Source organism: Syngnathus typhle, linkage group LG15 (genome assembly GCF_033458585.1).
Source record: "Syngnathus typhle isolate RoL2023-S1 ecotype Sweden linkage group LG15, RoL_Styp_1.0, whole genome shotgun sequence".
In the NCBI taxonomy this organism is placed as follows: domain Eukaryota; kingdom Metazoa; phylum Chordata; class Actinopteri; order Syngnathiformes; family Syngnathidae; genus Syngnathus; species Syngnathus typhle.
This window is the reverse complement of record NC_083752.1, coordinates 2,370,399-2,386,606: the sequence shown is the minus strand read 5'-3', so window position 1 is coordinate 2,386,606 and position 16,208 is coordinate 2,370,399. Positions and strand designations below refer to the sequence as shown.

At 42.6% G+C, this 16,208-nt stretch overlaps 1 long non-coding RNA gene across 1 annotated transcript in view; it reads right to left on the bottom strand.

Annotated features, from left to right (window-relative positions):
- Positions 1-16,208, bottom strand: part of LOC133168240 (uncharacterized) — a 78,248-nt gene that overhangs the window by 38,934 nt on the left and 23,106 nt on the right. The window contains exon 7 of the long non-coding RNA XR_009718166.1: positions 12,555-12,623. This is a non-coding gene — a long non-coding RNA (uncharacterized LOC133168240). The remainder of the gene's footprint in view (positions 1-12,554; positions 12,624-16,208) is intronic.

The window sequence follows — 16,208 nt, the reverse complement described above, 5'->3', positions numbered from 1 at the left end:
AGCGTTCACCACTAGGCTATCGATTTTTCAAGCTCTGTTAGTGCCATTAGTGGGCCCTCTGGTAGTAATTAGCACAGCATGTGGTTAAGTGTGTCAACACGACTGCGCAATGCCTACTACCTCCCTCTAGTGGCTGGGATGAATATATTGTACCGTAATTTTCGGACTATAAATCGCGTTTTTTTCATAGTTTGGGTGGGGGGGGGCGACTTATACTCAGGAGCGACTTATATACATATATATGTTGTTTTTTTTCACTTTTTTGGGCATTTTATGGCTGGTGCGACTTATACTCCGGTGCGACTTATAGTCCAAAAATTACGGTATTCATAAGTCATTTCAGGAGACTGGGCTTCAGTATTGGACGACTTGGGAGTGTGACCAGCTCGTGGAGAGACTATAAAAAGTGGCTTGATGCCATCTGAGGGTGTGAAAAAGACTTTTTTTGTGAACTTTTTTTTTTTGCCTCTGAGCATTTCCATGCAATTTGAAGAATACCACGCTTTGTATCTATCTTTGGTGCTTTGCTGATCACTTAAGAAAGAGGCTTCCTCTGCTGCTGCCGTGTGAGCTCCAAAGCCATAGCACATGATAAAAAAAAAATGAATAAGAAGTCTGAAAAGATGCTGCTGGTGCTGACTGATCAAGACGGCGGTGGCCGTAAAAACAATTACGAGGTTTTATCCATCAGACAGGATGACGAAGATCTTACAAAACTGTTATTATTCCTTTCCCACAATGTGTCTGTGGGCAAGCCTTTCAGACTTTCTGGCCTACTTTTACATAACATTTGCAAGACAACCACTCTCAAAGATAAGTTCCTTTCAGCCATTTTCCATTTGATAGCCAGACAAGACGTCAAAGCAAGGCTCTATACTAACTTTGACATTGGAAGCACTGATGCAAATACGACCAAATTGCTTGCAGTCTCAAGCCCTGCAAAGTCAAACACCTCAAATTGTTGTTTTTCCACAAACACCACCAAGCTGGTAGATTTTCCAATTGCCGCAAGTTGGCAGTTTGTGTGCAAGCGTCAACCACCAGGTGCGGGTCCAGATTAGTTACGCTCAATGTTATTATGCAGGACATAAATAGTGCTGTCTTCAAAATATATTTTTCAAGAGGCACATTGGAACTCCGACACGAAAAGATCAGCCTGCCAGAAACCTCTCAGCAAAGCAATTTGCTGAATTATTTCAACAGCGTTTTACGAAAGAATGGATGAGCTGACAGGGTGAGAGCGTCATCCTATCCAATTAGATCTCTTAATTAGGATTTAATTAGCCCCAAAACAGATGGCGACGCACTTACGTCACGTGCCATTATGCTCATAAGCAGCATGTGTCACTTTATAGCCAAACTGAGACAATCAAATCAGAAGTTGTCTGGAGTAAGTTATGGTGAAAATGCAAAATACACCGCAAGCCAAAAACACACACAAACACGGAATTGTGAGGGAGGAAAACATATATATGAAACAGAAAGGGAGTGAGCAAAAGGCTTTCTTTTTAAGGGTGACTTTCAAGCTACATGTTTTATCCAGCAGGTGCCACTATAGTAACAGAGTTGAGATGCCTTCAAACCAAGGCAACTGGAAATAATAGCAAAAAACAGGCTTCTTATTAGGCTGATCTTAAAATAGCTTTAAAAAAAAAGGGTGAGGGCAGCCTGACATTTGATTTGCGGTACAGTGGGCCTAATAAAAAAAAAAAAAAAAAAAAGAGAGAGAGAGAGATATCTAGTTGCCCTATGTCCAAACATCTGGTTACTGGGCAAAGTGCCTGCTTGTGTTGTAGTCATTAGTTTTAGTTCAATTTACATGCACTCAGTGTTCATCTCTATCTCTGAAATGCATCAAATATAACCATTTTCATTTCAATAAAAATGAAAAAAAGTGCTGCCTGACAAATCAATAAGGAGGTGACAAGAACGGAGGCATTTCATCGAATCCACCATCTCCACCCTACTAAGGTCAACCCAGACGATCTCCCGAGTTTGAGTGGGAGTGGGCTTCACCTCCAACACCCTTCACGCTATCGTTGCCTGTTGAAGCGGCCATGTGTCCGAGCCATATGATAAGTGAGAACCTAGCTGCGAGGCTATGATCTAAAAATAGATTCACACGTTGGATTTTCATGTGAAAAGTTGTCATTTCCAATGATGCCATGGTTTCAAAGGCAATAAATAGGCGCCCGGGCACCCAAACACATTTGAAGGCTGCCAACATATAAGGAAGGGGAAAAGTGTAACGATAGCCATAGAACAGGAAATACAATTGACTTCCAAGTAGCGGTAGTGCGATATTATGGAATGTTTTTAAATCTCCATGGGAATTTTTGCAGAAAATTTGAACTTACAGTGAATACACTTCTTGCTACTCTGTACATAGATCACTCTCGGTTTTCCGCTTTTTTGAAGCACTCGCTATGATGACATAAGAGCACAATGTGCAGCGGTTTTCCAGAACGAAATCCCACCGGGTGAGCCAGAGCAGAGCGTGTGTTTAAACCGAGATGCTACAGGCGGCACGCAGTCGTTCATTGTCAAACATCACCCGCAGTCCAACAGGCGGCAGCTGGGAATTCCGACCTGTAGGCGATAACTTAGCGATGATTGAGGCAAGTTATCACGCAGGGCTTCAAGAGCGCCTGCGGATAAATAAAACGTGCGTGCGTGGCTGTGGGAGACGGAAATCCAAGGCCAAAGTCAGGCAATCACCCGTTTTATTTTTCCATGGCACAAACTGTACGGGTGATATCAAATATAACTAAAGCATATCAGTCGTTTGCACGACTTCAAATGAAGAAAAAAAAAAAAAAAAAGGCCGTTTGACATTCCTGCCATAGATACACAGCTTCTGCAAATCCTTATAAACCTGAAAAAAAAAAAAAGTCCAACACCGAGATATTTCACATTTTAATCTTCCAATGACAAATGGCTGGATGCGCCTGCCTTGTCATGTTTTATCACCCGAACTGGAAGTATGAGCCGAGGGTTCAAACAGGAAGGACAAGTCTAACAAGGCGCTTTTTATCATCCAATCAAATATATTATGTGCAACATAAGAGTTCAAGCTCATGAAGCCATCAACCAATACGTGAATAAATGGCTACATTTGTTCGACTTTACAGCGCTCCAAATAAAAGTCTAGCAGGGTTGGAATGTTGCTGTTAAATCATTCCTTGCTGCTTCCAAATAATAGAAGAAAATGTTGCGGGACCATTTTTACCCCCATGATGCATTTCATCGCCTTCAGGTGTTGTCTGCACTATGTCTGCCTCAAGGTTATGTGCATTCATCACGACAGAACAGATGAGCAGCAATTTTACCGTTTAACTGCAGAAAATAGCCTACAGAAGCTATTAAGAAGACAAAGATCTGTTGACAATTGTCATCCTTTGCTGCAGTTTCTCTTTCATAGATAGCTAGATAGCTAGAGATAGCTAGAGATAGCCAGAGATAGCCAGAGATAGCCAGAGATAGCCAGAGATAGGCCAGAGATAGGCCAGAGATAGGCCAGAGATAGGCCAGAGATAGGCCAGAGATAGGCCAGAGATAGGCCAGAGATAGGCCAGAGATAGGCCAGAGATAGGCCAGAGATAGGCCAGAGATAGGCCAGAGATAGGCCAGAGATAGGCCAGAGATAGGCCAGAGATAGCCAGAGATAGCCAGAGATAGCCAGAGATAGCCAGAGATAGGCCAGAGATAGGCCAGAGATAGCCAGAGATAGCTAGAGATAGATAGAGATAGATAGAGATAGATCTTTATTTGTCATTGTAACATGTACAACGAAATTTAAAAAGTGCCAATCGATCCGCGCATGAGATAAGAAAAATAAACAGAATAAATAGAATAAAAGATTAAAAAAAATACAAGCTAAAACCCACAGAAGAAGAACATACACAGGCATAATCATTTACGTTTAGCTGCATTCAATGGGACTACCGCTGTAGGGTAAAAACTGTTGGCAAATCTGCTAGTCCTTGACCTAATTGCTCTGTCGCGTCTGCCTGATGGCAACAGTTCGAAAAGGGAGTGGCCAGGGTGGGAAGTGTCCTTCAGAATGTTCTGGGTTTTTTTTTTTTGAGACAGCGGGTTCTGTGTAGCTCTTCCAGTGTGGGGAGAGGGCAGCCAATGATCTTCTGTGCTGTGTTGATGACCCCTTGGAGTTTTTTCCTCTGAGCAGCAGTGCAGCTGGAGTACCAAACACATATGCAGTATGCTAAAGTGCTTTCTATGGAGCAGCGATAGAAGGACACCAGCAGTCTTTGTGTAATGCTGTGTCTCCTCAGCACCCTTAAGAAGTAAAGCCTCTGCTGGGCCTTCTTAAGCAGCTCAGAGGTGTTCACGCCCCAGGTGAAGTCCTCCTCGATGTGGACACCCAGGTAGCGGAAGGAGGACACCCTCTCCACACAGACCACCCCGTTGATGATAAGTGGTGGAATGTCCGTTTTATTTTTCCTCCTAAAATCAATGACCAGTTCTTGGGTTTTAGCCGTGTTTAGGAGCGGATTGTTCTCTCCGCACCACTCCGATGGCCGGACCACTTCGGCAGACTCATCCCCCTTTGAGATGAGCCCCACCACGGTTGTGTCATCCGCAAATTTCACAATGGTGTTGCTGCGGTGGGCGGGGGTGCATGCATGCGTGTAGAGCGTGTAAAGCGGTGGGCTCAGTACGCAGCCCTGTGGGGAGCCGGTACCAAGACTGAGAGGTGTGGATGTATGACGGCCCACTCTCACCCTCTGGCTGAGAGGCGAGAGTGACCATTGTCTAATGGCTTCCCAACCAGAATGCAAAACAGCACCTAACAGTTGGCGTTTATCTATAGTCAAGAATAACAACTGAGCAATGACATGAAGATATAGAATGCCAAAATGAAATGCGTCTTCGGTTGCTGCTCCTTCGGCCGTGTGCCGATTAGCCACTAGGGGGCGGTATAACTGTCGTACAGACAAACAAAGAAGAGTTTGACAACTACGACGAGTAAGCTGCCATACTACGTGCTTGAGTAATTTTACATTGTCTGTCTACATGTATGACTTCACGGTTTGTGTTCAAATAGCCATTGCTAAAAGCGTTACAATCTAAAAAGCGAGACGACTGCTCGTAGATCGAGAGGAAGTAGAGCAAGGGGGCAGGGCCTGTCCGTCAGTCAGTCAGTCAGAATGGACAGAGCGAGTCATGTGTCACTTTGAGTCAGCGCAAGCTCACGCGACGCACCGTGTCCCGAGGGTGGCGCCGTCACTCCCGCAAATGCCGTCGGGGTCCCTTTCCCCCCTCCTGCTTTTTCATAAGCACCGCAATGGCAATTTGCAGCGTGTGACCTTTCAAAGAGGCAATGAAACATGACAAGAGATGTTAACATCGGAGGAGATGCCCACGGGTCTTGCAAGATATACGGCCCAAACACTTGGGCGCTCTCCTTAACTGTATCGTGAGGTCCGGCGAGAAATCACGTGCCGGCGTTTTGGGCAGCAAGTGACTTTTACAAAACATCTGGCTCAATTTGTAACAAACGTCTCTCAAATGCAAACTTCCAATTTGTCTGGCGCTTGATTGTGCGTATCCATGAGTTTAAGTACTAGCCCTGCTCAATTTAGCATGTCACTCCAGCGGTTAGGTCTCTGGGGAATAACAGTTTTCGCTCCCGACACGGCGTCCTACGATTCTATTCCAGGAAGTTGCCTAAGAACCGAGAGGAGAAACACGGCTGTGACACTTTCTGCTACACTGCTGTTTATTTTTAGCAAAGGGGCGAGGGGCAGGGATGTGTATAGTGATGCAAAGGGAGGATGGGAGAGTTTGATGCTGAGGGAAGTGACTGCTCCCAAAATATACACAATGGACACTTCATTAGGCACACCTCCATGCTCAATTCTGACCTGATGAAGAAGCAAAGACTATTTCAACTAAGATGAAGAAAAGTGTGGAGATTTACAGCATGTTGTTAATTCCCAAAATAAAGACCTCCATCCAGTAAACATGATTTGTAACGCCCTCGGGGGTTTCTCGCTCGGACCGGATTTTGTTCCAACCGCGGCAGTAAAGCAGATTTTCAATCACGCTTAACTGTTCTACTATGATCCTTTTCAATTTCCCTTTCAATTTCAACGTGCGAAACCACAACAAGAAAGTTGTCACGCTGCAGCCATTTTGTGCCCCGATAATGGCTTTCTAGGTAGACACCAGAAAGACATGCGGGCGGGCGGCCGGCCGACCACCCAACTTGGAACACGGCCTCCCCCCGCCCTCTCCCTCTGTGGCTTTCAGATTAGACTCCATCTAATGAAGTAGTGGTGGCATAGCAACACAGAATGAGCTTTTTATCTCGGCTCATTGTAGGAGGCTCTATGGCCGAGTCGGTGACACATCTGAGGTCAGCGGCGAGGTTGAGATAGCACTATTCTACCCAGAGCAAAGGAGGAATACAAATGAGGAATTCCAGGAGTGGGCACAATGCCCTGCGATCATTAAATAGAGAGAACATTTCTGTAACGGGGAGTTCACATGCTAGTCAGATTGTCAATTGATTCTCTGGGATGCGCTTCTGAGAATAGAAAGAATGAGGTGGTCCAAATGTTGTGGCATTAGTTGGGGGTCAGATTGCAAATCTAATGATGGGCATGCACTGTACACGTCAAGAAATAACTACCGTAAATTCCGGACTATAAGCTGCACAGGACTATAAACCGCACCAGCTAAAATTGGGGGATATTTTAGTTTTTTTCTTATATAAGCCGCACCGGACTATAAGCCGCACGTGCACACGCGTCTTTTTACAAGGAAAGACCGTTCACAGAAAGCCTTTTTAAACTTTTAATAACATACTTTAACATGCCTTTCTAAACACTGCCTGTGACGAAGGGTTTAGAGCCCTTTGACGCAGGTCACCTAGCGTGCATTCCTACTAAAGCTCATAATAGTCACAAGCAACACAGCCAGAATAAGCAGCAGCCATAGTAGTGTTTCAAAATAGTATTTTTGTTGTTGTTTTTTTCTTCAAGATACCGCAGTGTATAAAAGTGATCAAGTCATCACAAAAAAAAAAAATCCTTATATAAGCCGCACCTGACTATATAAGCCGCAGGGTTCAAAATTTTGGAAAAAAGTCGCGGCTTATAGTCCGGAATTTACGGTAGTCATCAAAATGATGGCACATCAAGAGTAATTGGTGAGCTTTATAAACTTTCGATCGTGAAATTCTAGAGGTAATCTAAAAGATCATTTTCTATTTTGAAGTAATCTGAATGTTGAAATCTCACATCTAAACCAACACATTAGTAAAGACGAAAAATACTCAATGTATATTATTTTCATGGTAATATGAAAAACACTTTTCGGACATCAATATAAAACATGAATAGCAGCCTTTTTCAAAGATCTACTAGCGACCTACGATGCTTTGTATTCTGCAGGTGTTGCCTTCACAGCGCAGTTGATAACGGCCAAATGGCTTCTCTCACCCAAAAGAACTCCCGCCCCTGTCCTTACGGCATTGTATTTTAATTCCCTCCAAATGCCAAGCCATTGTGTTTGACCTAACCCGATGGTTGTCATTATGCACTTCCGCCATTGCCGTGCTGGCCGCGTTCCTGCATTCATTTACCCAAGCCACGCCGGGAACTTCATTTAAGCAGGACAGCCTTTATGATCATTTCTATTACTAGGCAATTAGTTAGCATACGTTTTGTTGATTTGGAAGCGTTATTCATTTGGGTTGTTGGTTTGTTGATAGCATTACCGCAAAACTCTTTGGGACAAAGTTATATTTTGATTCAGCAATTTTTTTTTTCCCAGTTATCCTTGCGAAGGTTGACATTTTGCTTTATTTCTCTGTGAATAAATCATAAATAATCCATGATCCTATGATGTCCAATGGGCCACCACTGCAGTTCGTCGTTGAGTGACTGCAATGATCGCTTTTGTCATTGGAAATAATAATTGCAGCAATCTATTATGGTCAGTCTTTGTCATTTTCTAATCCGGTGTCGCCTGAAAATAATTTAAAGCCCCAAAAAAAAAAAATCATTTTCACAGATACGCCCTCTTGGCCGTCGATGATCTAATGCCGCATTGCTCCTTGTAGTCAGCTGATATTGCTTTCAACAAGCGCTCGCTCCTCACGCTGGCAATTAGCTCTAATTGCTCTCCCTCTTCAAACAAAACATAAATGTCGGCAGCTTTCGTATCCTGCTGTGACTACAAATGCGACGACTTTCATTTCTACCCAGACGGTCGTGCGGGGATTAATAGAAGAATCGCAAGGATGTTGTGTCAGTTGTTGAGAATAAATGAATCTGCTGGTTATCTAGATGGACACTATTTTTTTTTTTTTTTAGAAACAGCGTGCGGCCAAAGAACATCTTGACTCTCATTAATTTCATGAATAAAAAATGAGATAACCAAACACTCGAGTACCAACAGATGCTTGAGAGCGGATTGTTTGCAATGACTTGATCTATTGATAAGGTACCGTATTTTCCGCCCTATAAGGCGCACCTAAAAACCTAAATTTTTCTCAAAAACCAACAGTGCGCCTTATAGCCCGGTGCGCCTTATATATGGACCAAATTCCTAAATTTAAACTGGCCCAAAGCATTGTGTCATGAACTCAATCATAAGTGGCCCGCTGAAGACTATGAATCATGACTCAAAAAGACTATGGATCATTATTTTATGATTATAAAGTAATTTGTTCCGTCTGAAGTTGAAATAAAAAAGATAAAATGGAGAATGATTTGATTTGGATTAAAAATCTGACATGATGCATTAATGGTGCGCCTTATAGTCCGGTGCGCCTTATATAAGGATAAAGTTTTAAAATGGGCCATTCATTGAAGGTGCGCCTTATAGGCCGGTGCGCCTTATAGGCCGGAAAATACGGTAAATTGGGAAGCGGTCAGCAAAACATGATTTTGAAAAGCAATGACTTGTAAAATAGAAGGATGGAATAAGGACATGACAGATGTGAAGAGCTTCTAAGAGACTATTGTAAAGGAGCCAACCAGGAGTAAAGTTGAATGAAATGGCCACTTGGCTCCACTGTGCATTCACCAATCAGCAAAAGCACCGGTAGAGGTCACAAACAATTTGATAGAAAAGAATCCTGCTGGAGCGTCTCATCTGGCTGAAGAGCAAGATGCAGACAAACGATTTCCCCCAGAGCATCCTTTGAGGTCCTCGTCAATCTAACATCACATTGGCGCAATCAGACCGACATTAAATCGACTCCAAGGAACAAATGTCCCCCTGTGGAATTGATTTTGTTTCGAATGTCGCCATCGTATATTGTATTTTCTGAACACCTACTGAGTTGATACTGTGTAAAATTAGCATTTGGTAAATCCTGTGATTCATCAACTAGGAGTGAAACCTTCTGGGATTCAGCCTTTAGGGCCGAGTCATGTTCTGATCTCCTTGTTCCAGTCAAAGTGAGCTGGAGCGTTTTGAATGAGCTGCAGCTGTTTGATGCTCTTCCGCCAACACACATACAAACTCAATTACCGTCACTTTTGTTTTAATGAACACGCTTGCGAATAACAGTCCGATGTCATCTTCTGAAGTGCCGATTGTATTATGATGATTTGAAAATGTGATGAGAGATGAATTTTACAAGGTGAGAGAAACAAACGAGTTGTAAGTCAGCCAAAGCTACAATTACGCAGATGTGAATGGGAGTCCATTCAAACTGTCAAAATACAATATACTCTGGTACAGTTCCGATTCAATTGTGCTTCATTTTTTTGGAATCACATTTTAGATCAATGTAATCTGTCACCGTAGAAAAGTTTTTATCGCTCGTGAAAGAAAAGAAAAAAACAAGTGACATTTGAGGTTTTCCACGGCAATGTGCAATTTATAGACCGGCAAGCTGGAACAGCACCCAAAAGGTACTTACAGTAACTGGCTGGCGTGCAGTCTAAATATACAAAAAGTGTCAGTGGGTAGCTGGCTACGCTGTTGACACATCATACAGGTGGTGACGGCCCGACATCCTCATTGTCATCATTGTAAAAACGTGACTGCTTCAGCCAACTGTTGACGAGTGGCGTTCTGAGAATTAGGACATAACGTCTTCCAAAAATGACTTTTATTATTCCACTCTTGTTTTCAAGCGTGCCTAAAAGCGCTGACCTTTTCCCAAGCTTACCTCAGGAAAGGCAAGTCATAACTTTTTCTTCTGAAAACCTTTTCAGCAAGTTCAGATTGGCAACGAATCATAAGGGAATCATTTGACATCGGTGCCAAGTCAATGCCTGGGAGCTCTTAGCGGGGGTGCAATTAAATGACCAATATCATCTTGATCCTGCTCACAATGAAGCGCATTTGCAAAACATCTCGGGAGTGCCACCATATGCTGTGATGTATTAATCAACGTTGGGAGTATGGTGTTCATTTTGCTTTTCTTGCTCCTTCTCTCTGCCTACACACGTACTGTAAATGGTTTTAAATAGCGAGAAGAGTTTTTCCACAAATCATTTTACTCAACAGTTTGAAAAGTTCGGTATGATTTATGTTACGAATAAAAAAAAAAAGTTCCTACGTTGGACACGCTTTGAACTGTTCGGGCAAGGCCAGTGTCATTCCGATTCAATATTTCTTTTTAAAGAGAATCCAAAAGAACCTGTACGACTGAAAAGCTTTAATTGGCTGGAATGAATAATTTAAAGCTTCTCTCTCCGCGTTGTCGCTAATTCAAAAACAATGCTTTTCATACAGAATTAAAACGATTAAAAACGTCCTTCCACTTTGTGCGTCATGGCAAGTGGCCAGCTTCGTTTCTGTCACTAAACAGACGTCCGCCCACTGCGGTCGTCCAACAAACAAGCAATTTATTACAGGAGTTTCAGACATTCACACATTTTGTCTGCATCATTATATTTAGCCTTTCTCTGACTCCGAGCTTGTTTTTCTCCCTTTCGTTATTGGCAGTGGTGCCTCAATAATTGAGTGTCTCTTACATAAAAAGAGCTGGTGGGCTTGACCTCAGACATTATCTTTTGAGTTCTTCTTTATGGATAATGTCCATTTATAGGGTACAAAAGCTCTTATTGAACAATAAAAAGTCCTTTTTTTTTGTTCGACATTCAAAACTACACCTGAAAGCATGTGCTCCACTTTCATTGGGGAAATTAGGACACTAACTTTTCCTTAAAGTCGATCATGATGTGTTTACAAAAGTGGGAAGGTTGTGCAGTGACGACGTAGCGCTATTTTCAAAAGCCTGGGACTCGGCTGAAACTTACTTTGACACAATTGGAACCTTAAAGTTACCCCCGTGTCAATAGGAAACTTATTAAAAGATATGTAGATGATCTAAAACTGATTAAAAATGGAACACGTCATATTCAAATCATCTTCTAGCTACAGAAAGAAAATGTAGAAGAATCCTAAATCACAAACGAACTGCCGAACCCGACAACATGAACTCTGCTAAAACGGCGTTTTTTTTTTTTTTTTTTTGCTTAACCCAGACATTGCGTCTTCAAAGCACGAGCCGAACAGCAGCCGCAGCTTTATCGGGCCTCGCACTGTACTTCCGCGGCCCGAGGAGACCGAATAAACACACACAACCCGCCTCGTTCGTGTTTGGGCCGGCAGATGTTTTCTTTCCCGCGGGAGCCTTCCGGTGCTCATTCATCCTGCTGCGCCTTGGGGACAAGAGTCTCCGGCTTCCAAATTTAGACTCAGTATCTCTCGGTAATTGACTGCTTGTTCTTTCGCGTAAGCAGGGCAGTTCTCTAATTCTCTGTGATTAATACAAGACCGCCTTCGGGGGGGTTGGGTCGGCTTACTGTGCCGGGGAGGAAGGTAACTAATGACCATCTATTGTCGAAGGCTGGTTAGATGATTGGTGGCACACCTATGATGCTTTGCGTGATGAGTCACACACACACGAAGTCAACATCCAAGTTAAGCTCACGTCACAAATGTGCACATCTCCACTTAATCCCAATTCAAGGTCTGAAAATGTAGGTGCCGATTGGCTCTGCTGTGACGGCTGTTCCATCATCTCATTTGAATTCAGAGAGGAAGTAGTGTTCCTTTGAACACTCACAGCCGAGTACGAAATATCGCACAGGGCGCTTAAAAAAAAAAAACATTCCAGCTGAGCGTGAACAAGAAAACATCACTGAGGATTGTGATAAGCTTGTATTTGTTTTGGTTGTTAGGAAACAAGCAGAAAAGCAAAGGGAGAGCACGGACGGAGCCTGTTGGACCTAAGCAATAGACAACTGCAGGGCACAGATAAAGCCAGTCAAGCCACGCAAGTGAGCTCGCTGCAGATGGTACAGTAAAAGGCAGTTAGTTACCCAGAGCAGGAAGCTCCTTCGGCGAGAAGACAGATTGCTCCAGTCTTGTGGGATTTACTCATTTATTTATTTTTGCTGAGTCAAGCTATACCGTGCACGCAAAAATCTCTCTGTGTTCTTTCCGCAATCATTTTAATCGCATTTTGGGGGAATTCTTTTTACAGAGGATCCAAAAGTTCATGCGAGCGTGCACCAAATCCGTATTGCTCATTTGTGCAGCATTGCAGCTCTGCTTACCTTTGATCGTGCTTCAGCGACATTCCTCAGTTGCTTGAAAAATGGCTTCCAAGTCGCGGCAGAGACCATCTGTGTGGTGGCAGAAGGAAAATGTCTTTACAAAATATTCACTCAGTTGTTTCAGATACAATGCAAGTCATTGACTGACCATTTGCTTTCCTACTTGCTAAACAAAGAACAGAAGGCTACTTGTCACCTTATTTGAAATAAAGTGTCACTCTGATCATCTGCGAGTGAGAAAATCAAATGAAACACTTCACAAGGCGGCAAAGATGGAGTAAACGCCACGACCTCTGGATAAGCACGCCGCAAACCTCAGGTGGCCCCGAGCTAAAAAGTCTCTCGTCATGTCAAACGGTGCGATGAGACGGCGCCTTTGGTGATCATTTCTTATCAGAGATGAGGACAGGTAATCAAATGCAGGAGAGAACACGTGGTTACGCTACATCGGCTGAAAAGAGAGTAGTTATTCATCATGTAGTGGTAGGCACATGGGCAAAATTGAATTATTTGTTGGCGAGAATTGCCTGCATTAAGAAGTCATACTCAACTTTGAAAAAGGTCAGAGTAAAAACAAGCCTGATTGAACAGCAGCCGAGTGGAAAGGGGACAAAAAACAACATTGAGTGCTATAAATTTATGAATTGTCTCCCAAAGGAGCAAAATAGAACAGAAGGACCTGAAAAACAATGTAGAATGAGTATGTGTTTTTTTTTCCTCCTAACATTTATCCCCAGCTTTTTCATTTAAGTTTAGTTTAGTCAAGTATAGATGGCAGTTTGCACGTGTTTCACAGTTGAGGTCAAGACTAATTATGCAAATGGGAGCATCGGTTTGACAGATGAAATGAAGCAAGCACCAAGGGACATCTGATTGTTGCTATTATATGAACTACGGAGAGGAAAGAAAAAAAGGAGAGAAATAAATGCAACTTCCAGCTATTAAATAAACTAGCCATGTGTGAAAACACAATTTCATAGTGCTGTAGAAGAAAGCAACATCATGTTAAATGTACTGAAATACTATTCCACTGGCAATGCTTTTAGAATGCATCGCATCTGAGAATAGCACCATCATCGCAATCATCTCCCGGAGCGGAAGATTCCAAATTTTACAAAGTTATATAAATACACACTTTTACATTCACTGTATATTTAGCTCTATCCAGTAAATGTAAAAATGTTTCTTTGCCTCTCTCTATACTCCATGATCCCCTGAGGGTCAACATCAAAACTAATTCAGCTTGCACCATAGCTGGGGGCCAGGGAGGGGGGAAAAAAAGAGCTAGTGCAAGCAATCATTTCTTCAAGTGAGAGATAGACTAAACACATATTGGATGACAATTCAAGCAGACCATGGTATTTCCATGGTGCATTGATCCTCTTGAGGCTAGAATGAAAATGAGGAGGATTGCGTTGTTTCTTCCAGCTAAAGAAGAAACGACCCTTTGTCACTCCAAATATCCAAACCGGGAGTAAACAAACCTCCCTTAATGCAAAAACAAAATTCTTTACTTCATGAGATCCATCTGAATACATTTGTGAACAACAACTACACTTGAACGTCGCTCCTTCTGAAATTCATCTCCTGATTGCAATTCAACGGGTGCGATTCATCCGAGTCATTATATGACTGCGTTTCCAATTTCGACATTGACGGATGTTGCCCTGTTCCACTTTGGCAGCATTCCTATGTAGAGACTTTTTCTTTTTATGAAACAATAAATTACCAGATGAATCTTTGTTTCGACCGTTTCAGGCAGCGCTATCAAGATAGGTGGGTGTATCTTGAAAGGGCATAAATTACTCCAGTCTATTACTCACTGAATGTCCTTTGTGCCGCAAGGACCTTTTATGCAAATCAGTGTAAACAAAGCTTCATTTGGTCGAGTGCACCTTCAGTGTTTAATTGCATGAGATAATTGCTTTTCTTTAGGTCATTAATAAATAAAAAAAGAACACAAAACATAGAGGTAGTTTATTTTACACTAATTAGAGAAGACTGGATGGCATACTTAAACATATTTTAATGGAGTTTAGCTCCATCTTGAAACAACACGTAATTATACCTTGATTTACAACGAGATCTTTTCTTCTCGATACAAAGGGACCGCTAAGCCATGTTAATGTTGATTAAACTTGAACCATCAATCCAAAATGACCTTGAGTGCTATTAAAAAATAAATAAATTAACTAAAAAAAAGCACCAAAAAGTCAGTGGGACACAATTAAAGTGTCACATCCAAGTATCAGACCCCTCCATTTCTAATCCTGAGCGGCTTTCCACACTATCTCCACCCACCTTTCAAATGTGCCTGCATGAGGACATGCAGTGAATGAATAATGAGGCAGAACATGAAATGTCTGGCAACAAATTCACGCGAGCAGCTGCGCGGAGTAGCCGGGGCTCTTGACCGCCGCTGAGTTGTGTCGGCCGCTATGGACACTTGCGGCGCGTTGACCTTTACGTTGGGGCCACAAACGCATGTGTCATCACCAGCGTCTGGTGGCTAGCGCTGTCTAAATACGTGTGAGCTAATGAAGCAATTACCGTCAGCTAAAGGTCACCGCAGGTGTTTCTGCCAAGTGTTACACTCCCGTGACATTACGCAGTCATGACCTCACAGGTTGACACAAGGCCATGTGCGAAGAATTCAACTCTTTGGACTAGGTTCATCTGGTTTTTCCTTTTCAATGACTTCACTGGTTCTTCTATATCAAACAAATATTTAATCATTATGATTTAATAATAATTGTTTGATATAGAAGAACCAGTGAAGGAATTCAACTGTTTTCAAATGTCACTGACGTGTTTCCTCACGTAAGCCATCTTGTAACCCGAATTCAAATTAATTTTCTCCATTGAAATGTACGTAAATGCCATTAATGCTAGCCAAAATAGCAGCACCTACTGAAGCATGTAAGCAATGGAGAGGAAATGAAAGAGTGGAGTCTGCGCGCATGTTATTAATGAGTTCCCCGCGTACATATTTAACCGTGATTAGCATTCCGGTTCACCCTGACACGTAATGTGGCCCCGCAATATTGTGCGCCTCCATTTGATATGTTCAGGGAAGCGACGTGACTCACTGCCTAGTCTCGCTTTTTGACCTTTCTCACCATTTCTATTTATGATAGTCCTTTGTACATGCAGTAAACATATCAGTTTGGCTTTTTCAAATTCACCTTCTGCTAATGTCTTGGGGAAACTTCAATTATTCCCTGAAGAAGAAAACAATTTTATGTTAATATGATTTGTCTTGAAAGCAACCAGCCCACAGGTGAAAGAGAAAGAGCATTGACACGTGAAGGAGGCCATACCAGGAACATTTTGTACCTCACCTCTTGCCCTGAGCCAGCTGCAATAGGTCCTATCTTATTTATAGCCGTTAATGAGGACAATTAAAAAAATACATGGATGATATACAACAGCTCTACCAGACTCCAAGTGCAAAATGATGTACGGTAAGTTGAGCCGGGCGAGTGCAAGCCCCTTGATGAGGGTGTTAGGATGCAATGAAGTGGAAGCGGAAAGGGCGCACGGTGGATCCAATAATAATACACTTTTGTGAATGGGATGTGAGCGATGCATTTATTTATTTATTTATTTTTTCCCTTCCTGCCAATGTCGTCTCACGTTTTGGAGCGCAACACA